The sequence below is a fragment of the Carassius gibelio genome, chromosome B3, assembly GCF_023724105.1.
Source record: "Carassius gibelio isolate Cgi1373 ecotype wild population from Czech Republic chromosome B3, carGib1.2-hapl.c, whole genome shotgun sequence".
NCBI lineage: Eukaryota > Metazoa > Chordata > Actinopteri > Cypriniformes > Cyprinidae > Carassius > Carassius gibelio.
In genome coordinates this window covers 19,349,312-19,375,037 of record NC_068398.1, presented here as the reverse complement: position 1 = coordinate 19,375,037, position 25,726 = coordinate 19,349,312, and the positions used below count along the sequence as shown (strand labels likewise).

The following is a 25,726-nucleotide window of genomic DNA, read 5'->3' as shown; positions in this document are numbered from 1 at the left end:
CATTGGCCAATCAGAGACATTCAGATGAGTCATCGCTAAAAGGACCGTGCTTTCTTCACTCGCTCCTGACTGAATTACTCTGTCTGGTTAATTTCTTTTGTCAGAAACAATAAAGTGCAGATGTATGTATGAATCTGTAAATAAGATGTTTCACAGTTTCAGTGATTATAATGGGAGTTTCTGAGAGTGACTGAACTCTCTTTCTGTACAATGAAATAGTAATAGCTGTTTTTATACCACATTAACTTCAAATGTTAAATTCAAATTTAATATAGAGTCAGTTGTATTAAAAATATGTTATGGCATGACCCCCATATCTGTTACTTAAGTAAACAGACAGATTTCTAAACATAGTTAATAGATACATTATTAGACTGCTTTGACCATCATATATTATCATAATCTATGATGGTGAGAATCAAGATTTTTCATGATATTTCTAATGGGATGTTTCTAATAAATAAATAAAATAATAATAATTATTATTATTATTTGCCAATATGCTGTTGTGGCTGCTATGTGTCACATTGATGATAATGAATTTATTTACAAACAAACATCCTGAAATTCTAAATATCTTATATTATATTATATTATACTATATCAAAATGAACATTTGGTCATCAGTTACTCACCCTCATGTCATTCCAAAGCTTTATGTTTCTGGCAGAAACAGAGAATGTTGAATATCAGAATACTGAGACCGGTGATAAAATAGCAACAAAAGCATTTCTGAAGTCATACAAAGGTTTTGTTCGAGGAATACACTGAAAATGGTGTTGTTAAGATTATCATTGATTTCAAATCTCATTCACATGTGTGTATACTGATATTCTTAGGTTTGGGATAGTAAAGTTTTGAAAGAACTCTCGTATGATCACAAAGGCTGCATTTAATTGATAAAAACACAGTAAAACTATAATATTGCCACAATCTGGAAAACATTTTTGTACTTTAAGAAACTTTGATTTATTCCTGTGATGACATAGGTGAATTTTCCATTATTCCAGTCTTCAGTCTCACATTCTATAATGCTGATGTGCTGCTTCATTTTTTTTTTTCAGTATTCTTTGACAAACAGAACGTTTAATAGAATAGAATTTATTTGAAACAAATATTTTTTTTTGAACATTTCAATAAAAGATTTATTAATTTTAATAAAAATAAATAAATGTTAGTGATGTTGAACTTTAGAATGGTGGTGTATATACAAAAATGCCAAGTCAAACCAGGTTTAATGATGTCAAGTGTCATTTCTTCCATTTCATCTTGTAACATGAAATTTACATTTGCACATTTTGAGAGGCGAAGACTATCACTAAATAATGACTTTTTCAATTGAATTTAGCATTTCCTCACAAAAAGCTGTGAAATGAAGACTTGGAACAGCAAATAAATCTGTATTGCTTTTTTTTCGTTTTTGGAGCTCGTCAGCCCTTGTTCACCATTCAGTCAATATACGACAAGAGCGTCACGAACATCTTCAGTAGTCTATGAGGAAACAAATCCACGCAAGTTTAGAACAATATGAGGGTGAGGAAACGATGGTGGAATTTTCCATTTTAGCGAAACAATCCCTTTAATATGACACTCTTTTTGCATAAAGAATCATAAAGAACATAATGAAAGAGAAAAGATAAAGAAAAGATGGTCTCAGAAGAAAAGCCACCGTGAAAAGATAAGTGGACTGGCTGAGAGAAATGAGGACATTGGGAAAGAGAGAGGGATAGAAAAGAAAGGGAAAAAGAGAGAGAGATGCATGACACAGAGGTCTACTCGCACTGTAAGGAATAGGAGGGTGATGGGCACATGCAAATGGCTTTTACCCCACCGAACGATATTGGATTCTGGGAAACCCATCTGTTACGTGGCGCCCACACCAGAGAATAATACGAGGAAGACGGCGCTGGAGGAGGGTGGGGGAAGGCAGATGATAGATAGCAGTCTGAGTTTTAATCAGCACTGCGCCTCTAGCTCTTTCTGCCCGCCGCACCGAGGCTTATCCGTCAAGCGGCTCACATGACCCTAACTGAGGAGAGAGGAACTCTTTCCCCTGGTGCATACCTTACCTCCCTCCTCCCTTCAGCAGAGCGAGAGAGAGAGAGAGAGAGAGAGAGACGGAGGAATATCTTCTCACACCATCACGCCCCAACCGCACGTGCAGAGTTACAGCATGGAGGGTCGAACTGTTTCACCTTATCTCAAAATTACACAGGAAACAGATCGTACTGCTAGCGCTGGAGAGCCTGAGTGAAAATTCTTCTCTTTATCAATCGGTTTTTTTGTGATGAGCCTGGGGAAAATGATCTTAAAGTGAGGAAGGACTCAATAAAATCATCCCGATTAGCAGTGGAAAGCTAATTAAAAACAAGTGAAAAGCAGAGCTGTACGCCTCCGCTGGCACATGAAACAGCATCATCTATCACTGCAGCGGGCCCAGTAGCAATGAAAGCCATATCTCTGGGTTAGGTAGATGAAACGGTGGGCTGAGTCTGGCGTAACAAAGGCATATCATTTCACATGACTGATACAGCTATAAGGCTTTAATATGGTTTGGAACACTTCTCCCCCTAATGATGCTATTACCGGCAATAACCAAACCCCCTCCGATGGCTTTGGCGCAAACAGCATGCCGCCCCATAAACCAAGTCTAGAACTCTTAACCCTTTCATGCCTCAGAAGATGTCTGGATGAGAAACACGCTTGTTTTGAGAGATATCTGAGAGGTATTCCATGTGCTCGGAAGACTTTGGCAGATTCCAAAAGTAACACATTTTCAAACACTAAATATTGATAGAGATGAGCTTTGACTTGTCGGTTGGTCTATTACTTTTCTTTGCAAAAGAAAGAAAACATTAAAAAAGCAGTCCTAAAAACATGTCAATACTCATGTCAAACGCATAAGCATAAATGGGTTGCAATTTCATTCCTTAAAAATATTATGACAAGAGGATGATATTAAATCATTCTTTAAAACTTATGATATTATTACAACAAGAGGGTATTAAATTATTTATAATATTTACAGAAAAATGTAATGCCATTTTCTGCAATTCAATCACAAAAAACAGTTTTTTTTAATAAACATGCCAACAGATGATGAAAACTCACAGGTCATACTAACACAGAACTCTATATATTTAAAATACAAAAAAAAAAAACTTATTTTATTTACTTTATTAACTTTCTTTACTGTCTTTACCCACTTACTAACACCAGCAATTTGTAACCAGCATTGATATTTGTAAAAAACAAATATAAAAAAATAAACAAATAAAAGTTTCTGTTTACATAAAATGTGTGTGTACTGTGTATATTTATAATGTATATATCAATACACACACATACAGTATATTTTAAAAATATTTAGACAGTTACATGTATATAATTTATATTATATAGAAATATATTTAATCTAAAACAACATATTTTTCTTAAATATATACACATGTATATGTGTGTATTTATATATGCTTAATAAATATACACAGTACACACACATATACAGTGTTGGGTATAGTTACTTTGGAAAGTAGTTAGTTAGGTTACAACGTTACCATCAATTAAAAGTAATCAGTTATGATACAGCGTTACCTATTCATAAAAGTAACGCGTTAGAGTACTCATGCGTTACCAAAAATTAAAAGCCGTTTGCAGCGGCTCACACATGACAGACACAGCCCCGGCCCCTTTAAATGCACCTAGAAGTCGTGACTCCCGACAATGAATAACGTCAGTCATCCGACTAAATTAACACTGCAGGATAACAATAACAGGAAAGACAGTCAGCAATCGGCTATTTCACATGGCGTTTTATTTATTTATTATCACAGAACATATTATTAATCAAAATTCTCACCTAACGTTACCCAGCGCGGGTAGCCTAGGCTACTGTATATTATGAGCACCACAAGATAATTCCTGATTTTTCTTTAACTTTAAATAATGCAGTTATCAAAGTACAAGTATGCTTACTTGTAAACACAACCTTAAACATGCTTGCAGATTTAAATCAATTTAGAAATGATGAACAACCAGCCAGCCAATGATCTAACAGAAATTAACAGCTGCCTTTCAAACAAAAATGATAACCGAATTAAATCCTGCCACACAGGCAAATGACAAATCGCTTAATAGCCGAACTAATTATTATTAAAGTGTTACTCACAGTCACAAGCCTAAATTCACTTTAACACAGTCCTCTTACATTTACTCTTAAAATTAGTGATTAAAACGTAGCGTTAAATTTGAGGTAGAATTTTTGGCGGTCGACAGAAGCTTTTCACCAAAGCAGAGTGTGCATTTTACCGTTTTTTCGTTGACAAATTGAAAATAATGTGCGTACTTCCATAAACCAAACGCTGTCCTCTCTGCTATCTTGCCAGGAGTTCGAAAAAAAAACACACACACACACACACACACACACAGGGTCAGGCGCAGGGCACAGACGCATCACAGCCATTGACTTTACGATCACAGAGCTTCGGCTCCGCTGATACTGTACATCCGCAGGTGGCACAGTAGACCTAGGACTACTGTCTGACAAAAAGCAGGCTGCAGTCGGGATTTTCCTTTCCTTAAAATAACGGATTACTTTTTTTAAAAAATAACGAAGTTACTGATTACTTACGCACGAAACTAACGCGTTAAGTTACAAATTTCAGGAAAAAAGTAATTAGAGTACTCTAACGCGTTACTTTGTAACGCGTTACCCACAACACTGCACATATATTATGTAAATAAAAAATAAAAATAAAAACAAGACCAAAAAAAAAAACTTTAAAACTAAAAAAAATAATTATTACTAAATACATAGTTAAACACTGTACATAGCTTGCCTGATTATCATCCCGAAGACTGGTATAACTATCATCAAGGCTTGACCAAGTATTATGACTCCAATGAATGTCAACAACAATCACAACACAATAAAACACCATATCACGTCTTCTTACCATAAATTCAGTTCCCAAAGCGTATAAATTCAACAATCCCTACAAATCGCAGAACATGCATCACAGAGCGGTCTTCCTAAATTTATGTCAGCCAGCTGTTACGTGCCAAAACAAGCCTCCATCACCCGATCCTTCATTACGACAGCCCGTAGCATCATCATATTATCCCCGGCGAAATCCCTGGCGTCTGGCAGAAAACGATCGCTCGTGTCAGATACTGAAAATGTCAGAAAGCTGCAGCCTGCTTTTTGATTCTGGGCTCAAAGTAGAAGAAGTGTGCCTGCCAGCGCTGTCATTACCCTTGGCTTCAATTAACATCAAATGAACATCACAACTAAAATAGGCTGGTTTAAAGAAGCCAGCAGCAACCAAGCAGAGCTGGTGCACATTAAAGCGTTTACTGTGTATGCAAACTAGCTATAGGGGGAAGAGATCCACTTGTTTGCCAGATCATATGCATGAAAGGACACACACTGACAAGACTGAGCGATGTTTTCACAACCAAATGAGGAGGGAGGTCTCGCTATTTCGAGTGGGCCGGAAGAGACAGACAGCGTGCCACATTGCACATGGAGTTTTTCTCGTAATGGCACTCGCTTGATTTCGAAGCAACGGCAACAATTACATCCTTTCGCTGCTGCGCACAGTTTTTGAGTCTGACCCACAAATCCCTCTAACTCGAGCAGCCAAAACCAATCTCCCCTCGACGTTTTTTCATATTCCTCCTCTCGGCGTGCATGAGATGTCTTTTTCAACTGCAGCTACTTCAAAGCGAGGACGAGAGTCCCAGTGGGAACGAGGAGGAAGTAGAGAAGATAACATTGAAGTGTTTGGGGTGATGCGCGCTCGCCAAGTTCCCGCTGCAGATCCGCGGGGGGGAGAAACCACATCTTTTCCTTTCTTATAAAGGATGTAAACTATATGCTAATGAGCGAGAGAGACAATGAATAATTTGCAATGTTTTTTAGGAGCTGACGAGGCATTGTGGGGTCATTACATTCCTTTTGATGTGAATCTGGTTTGCTTTTTGTTATTGAGAATTAATTAAATGGCTTGTGAATTGCACCAGAGATCTGTTGAGAGAACTAGGAGTAACTATAAATATGATGTATTCATAAATACTTGAAACATGGGTTTCCAATTAAAAAGCTAAAGTAATAGCGAGTCCGAACCTCTGAGACTGTCTTTCTTCTGCAGAACAAGAGAACTGTTTCTATCCACACATCGAAAGTCACTGGGGACCAAAACAACACTGGACACTGCTGAGAGTCATTGAATGGGGAAAATAATAACTAAATAAATAAATGAGGGAGTAATATAAAAAAATACGATTTCTTTTGTTTAACTCCAGAAAGCAAGTACATTTAATCACCATCGTGAGGCTACAAATGTGAAGTAAAAAGGCTGCAAACAGCTTGAGGCTATAGCCACAGGATTTCCGCAGGTTTTATGAAGACAAATTTAAGATTTTTAAGACATTTTATGACATTTGTATTGCCTGTCTTGAATATCATTTTATATCTATCTTTATGTCTGTAAAGAAAATGTAAGGAATAAATTGAATGGAATATATTATGTAAAAAAAGAAAGAAAGAAACAAAAATCCTTAAGGCTTAAATATATCTGCTCCAATCCAATATAATAATATAACATGGAAATAACCTTTACTGTACTTTCTGATCACGCTGCAGAAACAGAGTTCTTTCGCTGTATTTTTCTTGTGTTTTCCAGTGACGAAGACAACATTCCTATAAAAATCAAGCTACATTTACTTGAGAATTTTTGTTTTGTGAGAAGTTGATAAAAATTATGCAAGTTTATTATTAAAGCACCTGCCAAAGGGATGAGGATTATCATCTTCATTCAAAGGAAACCACATTTTCATTCCCCACTGACAGAAATTGATCAATTAAGAATGTTTATGCTTTAAAAAAAAAAAAAAACCTCTAAGAAAACCTGATTTAAGGATGTCTGAAACAAAACTAAAATACTGAGGAAGACATTATTATTTGCAATGCATGCAGCATTTAATGCCATGGCTTTATGAATTTCAGACTTCCTGCTCTGATTTCAAACCTTTTTAGGTCTGTGGAATGGTGAAATAAGACTTTAAGACTCGCAGAAACCCTGAGCCAATCATTTACAAAGTGGAAAAAAAATGCACACAATCTTCTTGGCATCAAGCGTAGACAAAGCACACAATCACTTTGCATTTTTATAACGGTTCAATACTTGTACTGCATTCAAACACAACTGTGGTCGCTTTAAATATTGCTCTTTTAAGTTGGCAGGGATATGTCTCAACCACCAATACCCAATTCCACGGCCAAAGTCAACTTATTTCAGTTTCAGGAAGACCTTCCACATCTGTGTGGTAAGAGTGAGGGGATTTATTGGGATGGATTTTGGAGGAGGGAAACAGGCTCCACATGAAGCTCATATCCTGGTTGGCGTTCGAAGCGCTCTTTAAGATCCTACAATCTGATTAGAAGCTACATGGAAATAAAATATGACATGCATCCATTTTCTGTGCTCTTTTTTGACGCCTACCTCATTTATTCTCCATTTCTCCTGCCGTTGAATCCTTTAAGAAAAGGCCAAATAAAACCTTAAAGCCTTAATGACTGAGTAGAGTTACCTGCTGCTGGATTGCTCCGTCTTGGATCTCTTCAGACAGCCAAAGGAACAGCAGCACACCAGAGAGAAACACCTGAAAGAGAAAAAGAGAACAGGCCTTGAGTACAGAAACCAATGGATAGTCTCTCTAACCAGACATCTACTCGAACTGAAACCGACATAGATATTGCATTTTTTATTTTTTCAGGAAGAGGCCTTGACTGAAAAGGGAAGTAGCATATGACATAATATTGACAAGCATAATGATACTACCATATAAAAATCAAACCTAACAAATCAATTCAGTATCGGTCATGATATCACAATAAAGTGAGTTAATGTATTCAAAACGGCTATATTTTGCTATCCTTTACTTATTTGTACTTACATTTATCATATTCTTAGCTTGTTCGTAATTTGAAGTAGTGGAAATAACTGGGTTTTCAATAAGAATTGTAGTAAATCTACTTTTTTTCAACAAACATTAATGTGAAAAATAACTGTTAAGATATAAATGATTGGCATGAGAATACTGTAAGGTAAAAATAAATGCAATTAAATGAAATGAAAGGCTAAAAATAACATCAGCTACCCTTTTCCCAGCGCCCTCAGTATTAATCTATGGCACACTTGTAAAACATCAGATGCATCACTAAATATTTCATTCAAGGACTTCAAAGGTTTCTGCTCCTGACAAAGAATATTCCAGTGAAGTCACTTAAAAGAATCTCTTGTCATCTTGTGACGGGCTTTGTGATTTAGAAAGGAGGTGACAACAAAGAGTCACGTGTTTCTCACAGTTTGAAGGTCTTGATTCATGGTTTGCTGAGGCTTATTTTAGAGGTCAAACTCATCAGGGGTTTGCAGCTACACATCTGATATACGTAGAGGAGGAGAGATGGAAGAGTGTGATTTTTCTTACTCTGACATTTCCCGTCTCATCATGTGCTCATGCTTATTGTGTTTGAACGCTTAGTAAGAAAAATGTGACAGTGAAGGAAAAGGTAGTGCATGAGTACCCTGACAACACCACAAAGTGTACTTTAAGAGTGAGTGTGAGATTGCATTTGTGGGTGTCTGTTAGCCGAGGAAATGTCTTTAGACTCCATCTTTACTATAGTGAATGTTAGGAAAAACTTACTTTCTTCCTCTAGCAAACTTTGAGAGAAAATACTGTCATTTGACACCTGGACCTTGTTTGTTGTATGTGGTATGTTGTATATGACCTCATCAATCCAGAAGAATCTGATTGGTTCAAAGTTACTTGTCCACTCTCTCTCAACTCAAACTCTGAAACAAGGTGCCTGTGATGCGCCTTCAAGAGCTGTTTGCTCAGGGACACTGAAATGTCGTTTCACGCGGCGCGAAGGCCACATGTGCCGTCTACCCAGTCTGACAAACATGACCAAGCTTTGTCAGCAGGTCACCTGTTCTGTCCCGAGTGCTCTGCTATCAACAGTGGTCCCATCACCCGTCCCGACCTTCAGATGGTGAGAGTGCATGACATTTTAAAGGGTGATGGCAATAGCGCAGAGAAACACAGTGTTCCCATCCCACCAGATTCCTGCTATTTCTGTTATATATAAAGCCGAGCGTCTCCTGTAGAAGGGAGCTCTTCCAGGCTTTCGACATCTCTATCAAGCACAAGCCGGAAAGATGCTTTAACAAAACTCAATGTTATAGCATGATATTTTGGTTAAAATTTGGATAAATTAAAATTACGGGATACAGACTACAACAAAAATTAATTGAAAGTGACATGACATACAGGCAAGTATGGTGACCCTTACCCAATTTTGTGCTCTGCATTTAACCCATCCGAAGTGCACACACAGCAGTGAACACACGCACACACACACACACACACCGTGAACACACACCCGGAGCAGTGGGCAGTCATTCATGCTGCGGCGCCCGGGGAGTAGTTGGGGGTTTGTCGTGGGCACCTCAGTCGTGGTATTGTTGGCCCAAGACTCGAAACAACAACCTTAGGCTTAGGAGTCAAACTCTCTAACCACTAGGCCACAGCTTCTTTACCTTATGAAGGATGATTTTAAGTAGAAAACAGTAAAATCACACACACACACACACGTTTGTTTTTGTGAAAAGTGGGGACATCCTATAGACATAATGGTTTTTATACTGTACAAACTGTATATTCTATTGGCCTTCACCAACCCTTCACCTAACCCTAACCCTCACAGGAAACTGTGCATTTTTACTTTCTCAAAAAAAAAAAAAAACACTAATTCTGTATGATTTATAAGCGTTTTAAAAAATGGGGACATGGGTTATGTCCTCATAAGTCACCCTCTCCTTGTAATACCTGTGTCATACCCATGTGATTATACAGAGTTGTGTCCTGATATGTCAGAAAAACACACCCACACGCACACACAAAAAAAGACTTTAGATGAATTTTCACATCCAGGGTTAACTGAAATAATACAGTAGATTATAAAATCAAATATATATATATATATATATATATATATATATATTTTTTACATTAAATAAAAACATTTATAAGCGTTCTCTGACTTTTATTCACATTAAGGTAATGAGCATTGGAGTAAAAATACTTTCATTTTTCATTAATAATAATTTATAATATATATATATTTTTTTTACATTAATAACCCTAAATTATAGGTGTTGTTTTTCTTATTATTTAAATATAATTTCTCACTTTTTCCTCTTGCTTCTGAGGTCATTAAGTTGTTGACACGCTTGTGAGTTTCATCACCGTATAGATGTCATTCTTGGGTTTATTTTTACCCATTGGTAATCTGCTTTCTAGTCGTTTAATCGCATCTGTCGTGTTTTTCGGATTACATGATGACAGTGAACAGAAATTGTTTTCCAGGAATTAACTGCTATGCAGCTACGCAGTTTAAAACGACACCTGTCATTACATAAACGATTACGCAAGACCGCAGAGCAGAACAGATGCATGGGAGGCACTGGAGTCATGAGACCACAGTTTCCCTCCCTGACCCGAGTCTTTTCAGAAGCACTGGAACAACTTCTGATAAAACTGAGAAAGAAACTGCATTTTTATATATATTTATATATATATATAAATAGCTTATATGCCAAAGGTTGCCAGACACTTTATTAGCTGTCTACTGAGAGAGAGAGCAGAGTATAGAACAAAAGAGATCAGGGGAGACAGCAGAGATTTGTGGGCTTCAGTCTGAAAGGGTGAAAAAGGGGCATCACCTATTTGTCTTTTTAGATTGAGCTTGACAAGAGCAGTTAGAGAGACAGGAAAAAATATTCTAGAAGACAAATTGTCATAGCAGGGTGACTAGTGACATCCACCCATCACTTCTTAATGGATGATGACCCTGTAAAGGCTAAAGGTCACCCTTACCCCCACCCCAACCTGGTCTATCTAAATAGGACCACCCTCTGGTGACACAAGATGAAGCACCTCCACCCGCTGAACTTTGCAAAACAATCTTCTATAGTGGGGGTCCGAATGAGATACATTGGGAGGTCTTGGGGGGGGGGGGGGGGGGAGTGTATTTGTGTATGCATAAGAAAAGAAGGAAAAACGGAAACAGAGGAAGAAAGACCAAACGGGCAAAGAAATAAAGAGATATAAACAGATATGTACAAGATTGGCAATACAAAAGTCACATGAGTAAGTGTGTATATCTTTCAACAGGGTGACTTTCGGTTGTGTGTATTCTTTATGTCAACACCTGTCCAAAATAGCAATCTAAAAATCCTGAGCAGATGGGCTCGTTCACTAAACGACACCAATCTATATAACATAATGGAAAAACAGCCACCAAACTCAAATGTCAAGAGATATCTTTCATCTAGATAATTCACACACATTACAGGCCTTGGCAGCCATACTGGTTATATCTTTATATATAAGGCTATTTAAATAAAAGACTAAAATATCTAATATTGTCAATGTTATGTTTAAATAATATGTTCCACATCAGGCACACAATTTGACAACAACATTTTCATAAATGGATATTAGCTTACAACATGCAACAAAAATATCCAGTTTATGCATGGGGTCATTCAAGAGAAAACCAACAGTTAACGACTCTAGGAAAAAGCTGATTGCGCTTTTAACTGTAAGGCAGAGCTGATATGTTGAATGTTACAGTTTTGACTTTAAGCACGATCACTTCTGTTTTTAGCCTCGGCAGCCAACACAGGGCAGTGTATGGACATATTGCACAAAATAAAATCTTGAGAAAGTGTCACACAACAAAAAATGTTGACAATCCACCTTTACGCTAAAAGTATTTCAAGTTTTAAAATAATACACTAAAATGTTGTTTGTTTGCTGTGAGAGAATACAATTCTGTCAGATCATGTAGCACTAAAATTTGAATAGAAATATGTAGGCAGTCGGCAAGCGTAGAGTTTATTCATGCATGTGCAAGAACTTCTTCTTTATAAAGTCTCTTTTTCTGCCCAGCAACAATCAGGCAGCCTCGCCCTAAACTCATGCCATTGGTTCAAGCTTATAAGTTGAGCAGCTCAATCAAACAGCAACATTCTAAAGTTATTTTTGCAAAAACTAGGACAAAACAAAAGTATTTTACCATAGAAAAGAACTAACATGACTGAAACTGCAAAAAATAATGATCGTTTACAAACAGGTTTCCGGAACAATCACGTCGTTTGTCATTGGTCGGTCAAACAGACAGCCCCGCCCCAAACTCACGCCATTGGCTGAGTCAGTGTTGCTATGCGGGCTGGTCGGATTGCTCAAACAAACAGAACAATGATTTGAAAGTGCTACGGAGCCACAATGTTTACACTGTTCAGGGAGATTTTGCTGACGAATGACTGACTTTTAGTTGCAGAAAGTTACTTATCAATTACAAAATTACAAGTTTCGTTACAAATCTGCCACCTAAACAGACAGAGAGCACCAAAGACAACCCAGACACATCAAATAAAGTCCCATTCCCATGCCGGCCACCAGACAAGTCTATAGACAGGGAGTACCGCCTGTGTCATCTGTGTGTAAAGTCCAAGTCACACCTCCCATGGCAGCCAGAACTGTAGCCTGAAATAAGCCGTGAGTAACAGCAGCCGGGCCAACAGGGACGAAGCGGGTGACTAAACGCGACATGGCTCTGGCTTTAGCCGAGATGAGAGGAGAGAGGGGATGAATCACGGGAACAGGCGATCCCTGGAGGGAAGCCCCTGCACTCAGAACACTCCGTCCTTGGGAGCTGAGGATTGATGGGAATCGAGTGATAAAAACCAAACTGTCCTCGAGTCCCTTGAGTCTGAGACTCAGCCGTACTTGCTGAAGTGTGTGCCACAGCCACATGTTTCCCCCTCGGGTTCAGGGGCTGACTCAGGATAGGCCTGTGTCAGGCCTTTGTCTGAACCATTACTCCAGCCGTTAGATGTATTAGAAAGGGAGGCGGATTTGGAAATGAGGCGTAAGATTGAATAGTTGCTTTTAAAGAAACGGGTCAGGCGAGGTGTTTCGGTTAAGAGGGGACGGAGTCGTGTTGACCAATATACAATAGAGTCATACAATGAGAGAACATGTCAGGATATCAGAAGGTCTCTGAAAGTGTAAAAAAAAAAAGTCAAGCTGCATGTTTCACAGCCCAATGCACGAGGGAAGCGCAAATGTAGATCTGGTATGAAATCAGGAAGCGTAGTGTAGGTGTTTTGAATGCTGATAAGATCAAACCGCCCCCATTTTGAATGATTGTTGAGTATTTCAGAAAGCTGGTTTATTGATAGGTGAGAGCTTCTCCTTTAATTGTCTGCTTTGGGATGGCTCGCAGCACTGTGTTGTCTTCAAATCTTACAATATTGTTTTAATAAAGCACATGAAAGCCCAAAAGAAGGTGGAACGTTAGTGTGCATGGAACACGGAGTCTGTACGATGCATCCATGTTGTAAAAAAAAATCAATATTCCGAGCAAAGCTTTAAAGGGACAGTTCATCCAAAAATGTAAATATGTTATCATTTACTTATTCTCCAGTTGTTCAAAAAATGTGTATATTTCTTCTTTGTAACACAGAAGAAGATCTTTTCTAAGAATTTTTTCATACATGCGTACATACAGTTAAAGTCAATGGGTTCCATTGTTATTTGAACCTTAACAACATTTAAAACGTTTAAAACGTGTTCAGTACTAGAAAGAAAATCATAGAGATTTGGAACGACACGAGGATGAGCTTTCAGATGGTTTATATCTGGTTGTCTATGCATCGTAACAAATCGTAACACATCACTTTTAAAGTTCAATAATAAACCTTTATTATATACTATTCAAACGTTTGGGATCAGCCTAATTTTGTTCATATTTTTAAGAGAAGTCTTCTATGCTCACCCAAGTTGCATTTATTTGATCAAAAGCAGTACAATTGTGAATTATTTAAAACTTTAAAATAACAGTTTCAATATATGCATGATTCTGATAAATATTCATTTCAAAAGAACTGAATCTTTCTTAACATAATACATTTCTTTGCTATCGCTTCTGATCAAATAAATCATCAATGCATCCTTGAGAAAAGTATTAATATAAAAAAGTACTGAATCCAGACATCTGAATGGTAGTGTACATACTTGGTCCTCTATATGGGTGGTGCCAAAGCAGCTTAGGTCAACACACCTTTTGCGTTCCATCAAAAACATGACTTTACTCATGGCCACACCTCAACCTTAAACAATCCACCATCACAGCACTATGATGTGACAGTCAAATTTACACGGTACAGAATAAGTGCACTCCAAACAGAACAAACTACATCTGAGTTGATGGACTCTAAATACTAGAGGATACTCTAATAAGACACTATAAATTCTGTCATTTTGTTTACTTATGTGAAAGTCTGTCCCTACACATCGGTAAAGTGCCTCAGTGGTCTATAATAAATTGACAATTGTGTAAGTAGCCATATTGAATTCCTACTAATACTAAGCACAAATCACGAAAGACACACACACACACACACACACACGCTCTTCTACATACCAGAAGATAGTTCAGTTCAAGCCAGTGACCGCACATAGTGGCACTCCAGCCTGAGCAGGTACATCTCTTTAATAGGCTGCTATCGACCAGCTACCCAGACTCCACTACATGCAGATCGATTCTCTGCCCAGAAACAGCCTCTAGAGACTGAGCTCGGAGGCAGCGAGGAACGGTGTGTACGCCTGAGTACTAGACTGCATTTCTGAGCTCTGTGGCGGTGCTCTCTGTTCTGTGTGTCTCTAAGTGGGGAGGAAACCACATCTTAGAAAAGATGGTAAACAGTCTGGTGCTGTCGATGAACTTGAGAGAATCCATAGAAACTAATTATTTATTCCAATCTTTTATCAATCTGAATTTCCATTCAGTGTAACATAACAATTACACGTTTGTGTTTATGCAAACAAAATAAATGTTTGACTCATTAGCTTTATTTGGAGAGGACCTGTTATCCCTGAGGAGGTCGTGGAAATGTGTGTAACACAGATGTACAGTCCAAACTGAACGTCTGCTTTTCCTCAAATAACCTCTGCACAAAATAAATAAATAAAAATAAATGTGGCTTCTCAAAAATGTTAGTTATATCTGCTTGGTGATCCTTCATTTAACCTTTTGCTAAATTTATGGGTAAAATGACAGTTCATATACTTCTGGTTTTGCGGTCATCCTCACACACACACACACACACACACACATATATATATATATATGGAGCACAAAAACAGTCATAAGTCGCTGGGGTACTGGCCCCAAATACTACATCGTATGGGTCAAAATCATTGATTTATATTTTATGCCAAAAAATCAATAGGATTTTAAGTAAAGATCATGTTCTATTAAGATATTTAGTAAATTTCCTATCATAAATATATATTTATTTAAAATACATTTGATTAGTAATATGCATTGCTAAGAGCTTTATTTGGACAACTTTAAAGGTGATTTTCTCAGTATTTTGATTTCTTTTAGTTGTATCTCTGCCAAATATTGTCCTCTCATAACAAACCATACATCAATGGAAAGCTTATTAACTCAGCGTCCAGATTGTGTATACATTTCAATTTAAAAAAATACATACCCATATGACTGGTTTGGTGGTCCAGGGTCATATTATAAGGTATAATATCCAGGTAAAAAGGTATGTTCTGAGGAGTTTTGTGTCAATTTCCAATGCAAACACAGTATTATTCGATACTGCGATCATTTTTTACATGCATTAAATTCACAGCTTGAATGGAAACATACAGACTGCTCAGAACAGCTACTGTAGCAGCAGTGTCAGGTGTTCATTGACTTCTTCCCTTAGATAGACAACGTTCAGATTATAACAGGAACGAGTCTTGTTTATTTCAATTGGCATCATGACAACAGCATCCAGATCACATGACCATGAATAATGCCCACATCCAGGGAAAACGACAGCATTTCCAATCCTGTCTGAATCGGTCCATGAATACAGAACCTCAAAGGTTGTTTTGAAATCTAATCCCGTCTGAATAGTGCTGTTGGCTCTGTCTAGGATCTATGACACATCAGAGCTCATAAACCTTTCCTTTGCAAGAGCTAATCACAGCCAGACCGTGTTTCATTTGAGGAGTTTGGTTAGTGTGTAGAAAACCTGCGCATTCAGAGTAAGGCGTGACTAATCTCGCCGTTTTAGCCGGAGCTGTATTTTTTAAAACTCTGGAAAGTGGGGCAGCGAGCTGTGCCATGAAAAATTGAAACTTCCCCCCTCCGGGCCCATGAGCATAAATAGAGAGGCCTTCGTCAGTCTTTCCCCCTCTAGGAAAATCAATCCTTCTCTCAGACTTGCGCTATCGTTGCGTGAAGGTGAGGATTACAGCGGGATTAAATACTGGAGACTCCTGCCCTGCCCAGGGAACCAGTTTTCCTAGATTATAAATCAGCCTGTGCCTGCTGGCGCTGCTGACAGGAGCATTGTTCAGTTGTTTGGAAGTACTCAGTCAGAATCCAGTCTAAATGCTAAAGTCCAGGTCTATATAGATAAGACCGTCTTAAGAAGGAAGCCTTAAAGACCTTTGAGACAACATGAACACCAATGCATTGGCTCTGGTTAACTAACAAGTCTCACTTAAAAACGTGAAAACTGTGGTTTTAGGGTAGTATAGAAACTAAAACTCCAGCATCAAAACAACATCTTGACGGTGAATGTAATATTTCAAATTTTACCCAGGAGCAAAACGGTTCATAAATCCTTAAAAATACAACCACTTTGGTCTACTGGGTTCCTTTTTTAAGCTTCGCACCTCTCAAAAATGAAAATTCTGTCACCGTTTATTTATTACTCACCCCTATGCCATTGAAACGTAAACGCAAAATGAGATTTTCCATCCAACAAGAGTCCAAAATGACTGTATGAAAGCACTGTTAAAATAGTCCATATGTACTGTATTTGTCTTTTGAAGCTACTGTATGTGATGGCTTTGTGTGATGAATAGACTGAAAGTCATTTTTCACTCTCAAATCAAATCATTCATGCAAATGATTATGCAGCGCTCAAATTAAATATGGTGCAGATTTCACGCCATGACGCTTGGTCACAAAACACAGGAGAATGAATTATGTTTGAGAGTGTTAATGTATAAGCTGCACCATAAACGCCATATTTGTTTTGAGAGCTGCATAATGATGTGCGTGAATGATTTGATTTGAGAGTAAATAATGACTTCAATTTCATTCTGTTCTCACAAAGCAATCAAGCAGGATTGGAATACAGCGCATGAGTCACACGGAGTGGACCTCTTTTATGCTGCTTTTTATTGAGCTTGACAGCCAAAGGTCACTGTTGTTGTGTGCAAGAGTGCTGTGTAAAGATTTTGCAGAATTCTCCTGTTGTGTCCCACGGACAGATTAACAGAATATGAATTTGGAGTGTGAAGACAGATTGTTAATTTTTGGGTGATTTGTTTCTCTCGGATGTAGTTTAGTTTTGTCTAGGGGCCTCTCTGTTTATAACAGCTTCTTCTAGCACTTGTTTTCTCCAAGTTTCTTCTTGAAAATCTTTTTGCTGATTTGTTTCTCTACTACTTCTTATTTATATGCCCTTTGGGCTTATTTTTACTTTCCCTGCATTATAATTTTCAATATTTGTTTCATCTTTATGCGTATTACTTGTGTCCAAATAAAAAATACTACTAGTCACAACAGACATTTCCACAGGGTACAAAAACAACAAAGAAACAACATGTTTTGAGTGTTTCCATTGGGATTCTGAAGCCTGTGCATGATCTTGCACATTATGATTCTGAACCAATGAAGAGGAAGGCAACAGAATCTGACGAAAGGATCATGAGATGTCCACAGGTACAGCATGTACAGCTGCAGGTCAGGACGTGAACGCTGGGAAGTACATTTCACTGTGAGACATTCAGCACTGGCAGATTCACAGATTTATCAGCTGGAGAAACACAGCGGTACTGCCAGCGCTGTACAGATGTTGAGCCACATCTGTCTTCAATCACACATTAAAAACAGGGAGAAGAAGGGTAGGGAATACAGGTATTTGGCAGACGCGGAGCAGACGTGTCAAACTGAATTACTGAGGGAGAATTGATGGGCTTACAACAGCACAAAACCTGCAGAAAAGAAGCCCATTTGATCGTCTCACACAATACACAAAACACATAAACAAGATGCACTGGCAAATCAACACTCGTATAGCTTTATATTGAATACAAACGGGGCAGGCCATTGTGAGGCGAAAATCTTAATAATCTAGAGATTATTATCGCAAACAAATTGTGTGTTATCTTACTAACGAACACTGGTTTGTAGCACAAATGGTTCTATCTTCTTTTTGCTCATTTTTTTTTCGCCTGGCTTTATTTTTGGGGCGGGGGTTAATGAACCAGAAGTCTCGCACATTTAAAGAAAATGGCTTACTTCCACGTTGAAAAAAAGGTGCATAGAGTCCTCCAGGGATGACCTAAGTAGCTATCACATTTTGGTTTACTGCAAAACATAAGCTCTGTGACCAATTCAAGTTTATGGTTCTTGCACATTTTGATCTTTACAAATAGACAACTTTTTTGAATTTTTGAAGTAAAAAGCAAAAACTACACCATGGTCACATGGTGTTACCACCATGAAGCTTCCAGCCAGGCTTTATATAAAATCTAAAGTTCAGTTTTGTTTCAAATCTAAAGATGGAAAGTTGGAGTTAGTATAGATTTCAAGAGTGCAATTATAAATACCACAAGGCTGTAAAAGCGGATCTAGCAAGTAGATGAGTTTTCCCGCTCAGTGCGATGATGTTTAACGTCACCGACAACCTCCGTAGCCCCATATAGCCACTTGTTAGCAACTGCCTTTTTCAAAAATTGTGGAAAAACTAAATTGTTATAGAATGAAAGCTTGTATTAACCACAGATCTAATTTCATTTAAAAAAAAAAAAAAAAAAACCTACTGTGCCTTTATGCTGCATAAGGTTCACTGACTGGGTTCTGCACTGTTTTGAATGCTGTCGTTACCACCAACGAGGAGTACCATGCAAATGCGGTTTTGTTTTGTAATTAACTTGGGAGTTTCGCAAGAATTCTTAACTTAAGTGATTGACAGCTTCGGTGATTATCCCCCTTCAGAGGAGGTCTTTGTTCACTTTTGTATATACCGTATTGACACTTTAAATAACAGTTTGGTCCATTATCATTAAGAAGCCCTATGAGATTCTGTTCTCAACAACACAGAAAGAGTATATAAATCGCTACACGCTCACAATGACATACACTTATGATACCATGCCAGAATGAGGTCGGGGAAATGATGCAGCCCTTCCAGCTGGGTTTTTTGTGGCTATCAGAAATGTAGCATAATCTCTTGGGCTAGCAGACTAGAGTGTTTATTTTACTAGACTGAGACTCATAAGCCAATCCAGACCACACGTACTCCGCTCTCCTCCACCCCACACTCACTCACACCCTCGATCCAACACACCCTCCTAAATCATTCAGTTGTGCTCACAAATCACAAACACACAGTCAAAATTAAACACGCTAAACCCAGCCGGCGATACAAATGAGCGGAGACAATGTGCATGCACAAAAAGACAACAGAACAATGACATAAACAGCTTCTAAACCTTACGTACGAAGCACGCAAACACACATAAAACGCCTGAGCACACACACAGGTGCTTTTCCAGACCACACACTCCAAGCTGGGCTTACTTCATTAGACTCGGTGTGCCAAGGTAAGCAGCCAAATTAGGGCCCTCTTCCCAAACTAGAGGGAAGGGTGAAGGATTTTCCATGCTGCGGTTGAGAGCGCTTTCTGCCCCTCTACTGGAACTACACTGGAATTGTCTTCGTTCATGAAAATCAGAGTCAGTTTTAGGGGACCACTGTGCATCTGTGCATCTAAGTACAGATTATCATTAATCATCTGAGAATATACTGCTAAATACTAGTCTAATTTGATCCCGATCCATCTGTACCAGAGTCTTTGGTTTTAGCTAGAAGCTGTACCTAGCAATTTGCTGGACTTACCAACCGATTCATGTGTTCCCATTTATGTTTTATGCGTGTCCCAGAGTAACTTGGGAGATTATGAGCAGATACAGACATTGGGTTCTGTCCCAAATGGCACTCTAAGCCCTTGCGGTCCTCCTTCAAGTCTATACTTTGTGGACGTAATGCAGCACAGACTGTTGAGTAACAGTGCCTTTCAAGAAGTCAATTTACTCTGCGGCCATATTTGCAACGCCTCCGGACAGCTATTCCAGGCATGAAAGTCTAAACTCCTATCTATTTTAATATAGAAATACTCAGATTTCAAAAACTGCTCGCCAAACTCACACTTAAATAACATACTTCAAACCGGCAACAAAATTAGACATAAACCGTTTCATTAAATGTAGGGTTTTTTTTATTCTAAAATATGGAATAAAAATAAAAATATTAAATATTTTGCCAATGTGCAGTTTGTGTTATCAATAAGCAACTGGCTTTTATTAAAAGCCTGGATTTCTTATGCTGTGCATTGCACTTTTTCCTTCATTCGTTGTAATATGAGTATACATACATATTCATACACACATGCATTATCTTTGGTAATAATCTGCTGTGACACATCAACATTTTAGAGACTATTTTAAATGTAATCTTTAGATTGATAATCTTTATCAAAACACTGATTTAAGATTTAGCAAAAATCGCAATAATTATCCCTTTTTATTCATGTACATTATAATGTTGCGATTCCTAAACCGCATTGTTGAATTTAAAACTATAGATTTTATTTTTTATTCATTACTCAAAATATAGGATTTGAATTGGCCAAATATCAGTTATCATTCATAGCATGAAAAATAATTATTAACCATTAAAACCCACTAGAGAGAGGGGTCAAAGCAAGAGGCCAGGATGACTAAGGAGCAGATGGCGACAGGAGTCTTACTCAAGGTCGCAAGGAAAGTGTAACAAAACAAATTGGGAACTGAGGAATTTTAAGTAGGGAATTTCAGTTTATGCTGGTCTTACAGCAGAGGCGACAACCTTAGCAAGACAATGGGCCTTAAATCAGCTTCTCTGTTTGCCAAGAGGCAACTAGAGACGCAGTGGAGCTATGGTTTACTCCTTTATCCACTTCAGGAAAAGTCTAAAAGGCCAAACATAACACACACAAAAATCACAGTCATGCAACTGATCCACTCCTTTTAAAAGACCAACCTATCAATAAATGAATCGAACATGTCTTTAGGTCAAGATGAATAATTTGCAGATGAATTAAACCACTCGTACACAAGCACACGCATAAATATGAAATGTGGGGAAAGGATCATCCAGAGGAAAGGCGACTCACTGTCACCAAAAAGGGGAAGTCTCTGTTAAAACAGAAGTCATTGGCGTACTTAACACCTCTCAAATGATTGCCAAGATCCCAGGCGTCTCCTCAGAGCACTTCCTACGCTGGTGCCAGTGGTGTGGCGGCACTTCCTATTCCAGAGCCTGCTCCACAGGATATCCTGTGTCTATGGTATCAACGAACCTCACGTGAGGATGCCGGCCAACCTCTACTCCACTCAGGGGAACTTTGTTCCTTTGAGTATTTTGATTTTTTTTTTCTATGAAACTGGAAACTAATGGTCAGTCTGACCGGTCTTCCTGGATTTGTGTGACTACTTCACATTACATTCTTCATCTAGCTTAACTTCCCAGTAAGAAGCTTCATCCAAATTCAACCGTCTTGCATCACAACTCACATTTGCCTGGTTTCAATAAATGCAAAACTGTTCTTATAGAACTGTAACATGCTGTTGTTTGCCTCTCATTTTTTTGCAAACGACTAACATTTAACATTAATTAATAAGAGAAACACATATACTGTGTTACAAGGCACTGCGGCAGCATAAACATAAAAATACAAACAGTTTTCAAAGTATAGAAACATGGATTAATATGAGACTGTACAAAATTGTATCTAATTTTTTCAACATCTGTCCTGACCGTACAAAGCCGGCAATCCGTTTAGCATTCACATGATGCATATGGCTGCCAACAGATTATTCAATTGAATAAAAGCATTACATACAAATATAAGTAAAATAACCTAGAAAAGTGCTCTTACAAAGAGCAGCTGCACACTTTTGTTTAACTGGGATATACTTCGACTCAGATTTTTCCATTGGAAGTGTAGTATTGCTTGTTTGTACAAACTGAGGGATGAATCTAAATGATTTTCTGTGGTAAACGACAGCACGCCACAGATGTTGTCAAGACAGCTTAACTCGTAGTGAACCAGGAAAATTCCAGCTGTTGTCTTTAAACTGTGGACTGAAATAGTCTTGTACAGCCTTCGCTTCATTGATCAACATCACAGTGTTTTCTTCACTGAATCCATCAGCTCCAGCGTGACTGCATAGCAAACAACCCGCTACTTTTTTAAACCATGAGTATGTCCTTACAGCACGCAATCAAGCAAAGCACTTCCTTTTGATTTATTCAACCCAGTTTCCAAGACATCTAGACCAGACAACAGGACATAATGATCCCAACCGTGAGCGCACTGAAACAGCCCAAGAATTGCTCTCATGGCTCATCTTGGCTCCATTCTCGTCCCCATTAGGAAGGTCTGCTCCATTGTCATGATAATCCACCAAATGACCTCTCTTTTCAAGGTCTACAGAGTGTCTGAGGGAGAATAGAGGAATCATACATCACATCATAGGACACGTCTGTCAGACCTGCCACCTGTTAAGTCTCGTCCTCATGAGAACATGTCCCTCAGATCAACCGTACTACTCATCTCTTCCAGAAGGATCACACAGAGCTGAATCGATTGTCTGATGAGTCTAGCATTATCTGAAGAGGTTTATCAAGCCAGGCTAAATATACAGAGTAACATCCTCACGGGTCTAGTAACACAGAGGATCAACTGGGCTTGTATTTGTTGTGCAAGATCAAACATTTCTAAAGCAGACAGTGATCAAAAGTGTGTTTTGAAATGCTCCAGAGGGATAGCAAATGAGTCCAGTTGGGTAAAATAAAAGTAAGTAAATCCAAAATGTTTCTATTCCCATCAGCTTACACTTTATGGACAATATATATATATATATATATATATATATATATATATATATATATATATATATATATATATATATATATAATTATATAAATTGTAATAATATAAGACAATATTAAATTTCTTTTCTGTATTTTTGATCAAACAAATGCAGGCTTGATGAGCAGAAGAAACTTCTTTCAAAAACATTAAAAATAGTAATGTTTCCAAACTTTTGGTCTGTACTGTATACATTATCCACTTCAGTAATGGAAGTCAGTGGGAACCGAAGACGTTTGGTTACCAACATACTTCAAAATATCTCCTTTCATGTTCCACAGTAAAACGTAAGTCATACAAATTTGGAATGACATGAGTAAAGACAGAGTTTTCATTTTGGGGTGAACTATTCATTTAAACCCTTTTATATTCATTTCATTAAATCTACTGTAAGACATAGACTTGATGCCACAAATCAGATTGAGCTTATGGAAAATGGACCTGCAGAAGTCTCTTTATGGATCTGTTTCGCTTCAACTAACCAAACACTTTGATATATCTGCCAATCACAACATCTAGACTTCAGAATGGTGATTAAATTAAGTTTCCACTTGCATATATACTCTTAAAAATAAGAGTTCTTTGTTGGCATCTATGGTTCAGTTAAGAACCTTTACCATCTATGGAACCAATCCAATGCACAAAAGGTTCTTTGTAATGTGCGTGTAATGTAACTGTTTACCCTGTTTAATGTAACCCTTTTGGAAACTTTCTTTTTTTTATCATATCCCATGGATTCAGAGCAGAATCTCCCACATCACTTTTCAGTCATCATACTGTATTAACAGCACCAGTATAACTGTAGCATGAGCATGTGTCTTCGAAGTGAGTGTGTAACATGTAGTGTCTTGTTTAGATAAACTATATTCCTGGGCCTCACTACTCATGGATCTCCAAGCTTTGGTAGTTTCTGGCAAGATGAAATACAGAAAAACAAGCCCCTATGAAGTTTGAAGATCTGCAGTGGAGGAATGCGCAGGATCTACTAAGCTAAGAGCACTTTTACATGCTCGCCATTATGAGATGAGGGCAGTCTGCCATGGCTGGGTTACAACTTCGAGAACTAGTGTCCATGGTGTCGCACTGGGGCTATAAATCAAGAGCGAGGGAACCAGCGCAGCGACACTTCTGCTCCAGATTTACACACGCTATCTGGGTTTTACGAGCACATTGAGCAAGGAGAGGAGCCTTTGAACTGTTGTGTCATGCTGCGAGGAGGCTCAAAGACGTGAAGAGGCCCACTGTCATGCACCTCCAAAGATCAGTGGCTCTGTCTGACATGTCCCAACAGATTTTCCACCTCTGAACGCAGACCACACAGTCGGTTTGTACTGAGGACCAATACAACAACACTAACACTTCCTAACACAACAATGATTAGCATTTTCTCAAGCATATTTTTCTGTCACAGTGTCTCTGTGTGTAAGATTTCTTCCGGTCAAAGTTCGAGCAAATCGAAGGACTGTTTTAGGAGTTCATTTTATGACACTCTTTTTTATGTCTGGTCTAATCATTTATTATAAAAATACATGTTATTCATACATACATAATAATGACTTAAACTGTAAATTGCATGTTGTGTTACCCACCCAAAACTTGATTTTTTTTTTTTATGAATAAATACTACATCATATTTATAAAAATATATCTTTTTAAATGTATATTTTACTTAAAAAAAAAAAAAAAAAAAAAAATATATATAATAACATTTTTTTAATTATTCAGATGTGTACACTCATATGTAATTAAGATAATAAAGTCAATCATTTAACCTTGACAGACAGACAGTCCTTATCCCGGACACTTATCTGTCACGTTTCCCTGCAGAGAAACATAAGCCAATAAAAAGAAAAGAACAAAAAAAAAAAAAAACAGGACACATGAAACATCATGGTTAACTGCTTTTCTCTCATTTTTCCTTTAACATTAGTATTTTAGGGCTGGAAAAGGTGGTTGCAGCTCCCGAGGTCTGGAAGACATATTACAGTAGCTGTGAAATCATTTAGTAAATTTTGAGTGTGGTGGGTCTTTGAGTAATTGTATACTGATGGCCCACCTCCAGCGTGACATTGTTAATTCACCCTCATTTGGTCATGCACACAGACAGACAGAGCACTTAGAAAATCACATAAACAATTCATAAGTGTGTTCACTTTACTTTAATTGTTTCCATTTATTGAACCTGTCACGTTCATCATATCACATCATCTCATTTTATCCATTACTCCAACTCTCCCTCCATTACTAGAGGCCTGCAGCGAACAAAAAGAAATGCAGTCTGGATTAGGACGACACTGTTCTCTCCATCTGCGAAGTATGAAAAAGCATTCAAGCCATGTCTGGATCATGCTGGTTTGTTTCCCTAAAGATCTGCTTGTGCCCTAGGAAATAATGCCAACATTGTGCACACGGAACAAAGAAAAACTCTAATGATACTTAATCAGTATTAGTAATCCTAAAAAAGCCCATTTACCGGCCTTATTCATGCTTATATTTGCATTGTTTTATGCATTTTACAAACCACCAAAAAGCGAGATCTTTAGCAAGGTTGCAACGCTCAAAATTTGTTGCAATTATTATTTTTT

The 25,726-nt window shown here is 37.9% G+C and overlaps 1 protein-coding gene across 2 annotated transcripts in view; it reads right to left on the bottom strand.

Annotated features, from left to right (window-relative positions):
• Positions 1-25,726, bottom strand: part of rarab (retinoic acid receptor, alpha b) — a 107,522-nt gene that overhangs the window by 74,779 nt on the left and 7,017 nt on the right. For both annotated transcript variants that reach the window (XM_052553323.1, XM_052553324.1), the window contains exon 2: positions 7,594-7,665. The gene's annotated coding sequence lies outside the window, so the exon portion shown is untranslated. The remainder of the gene's footprint in view (positions 1-7,593; positions 7,666-25,726) is intronic.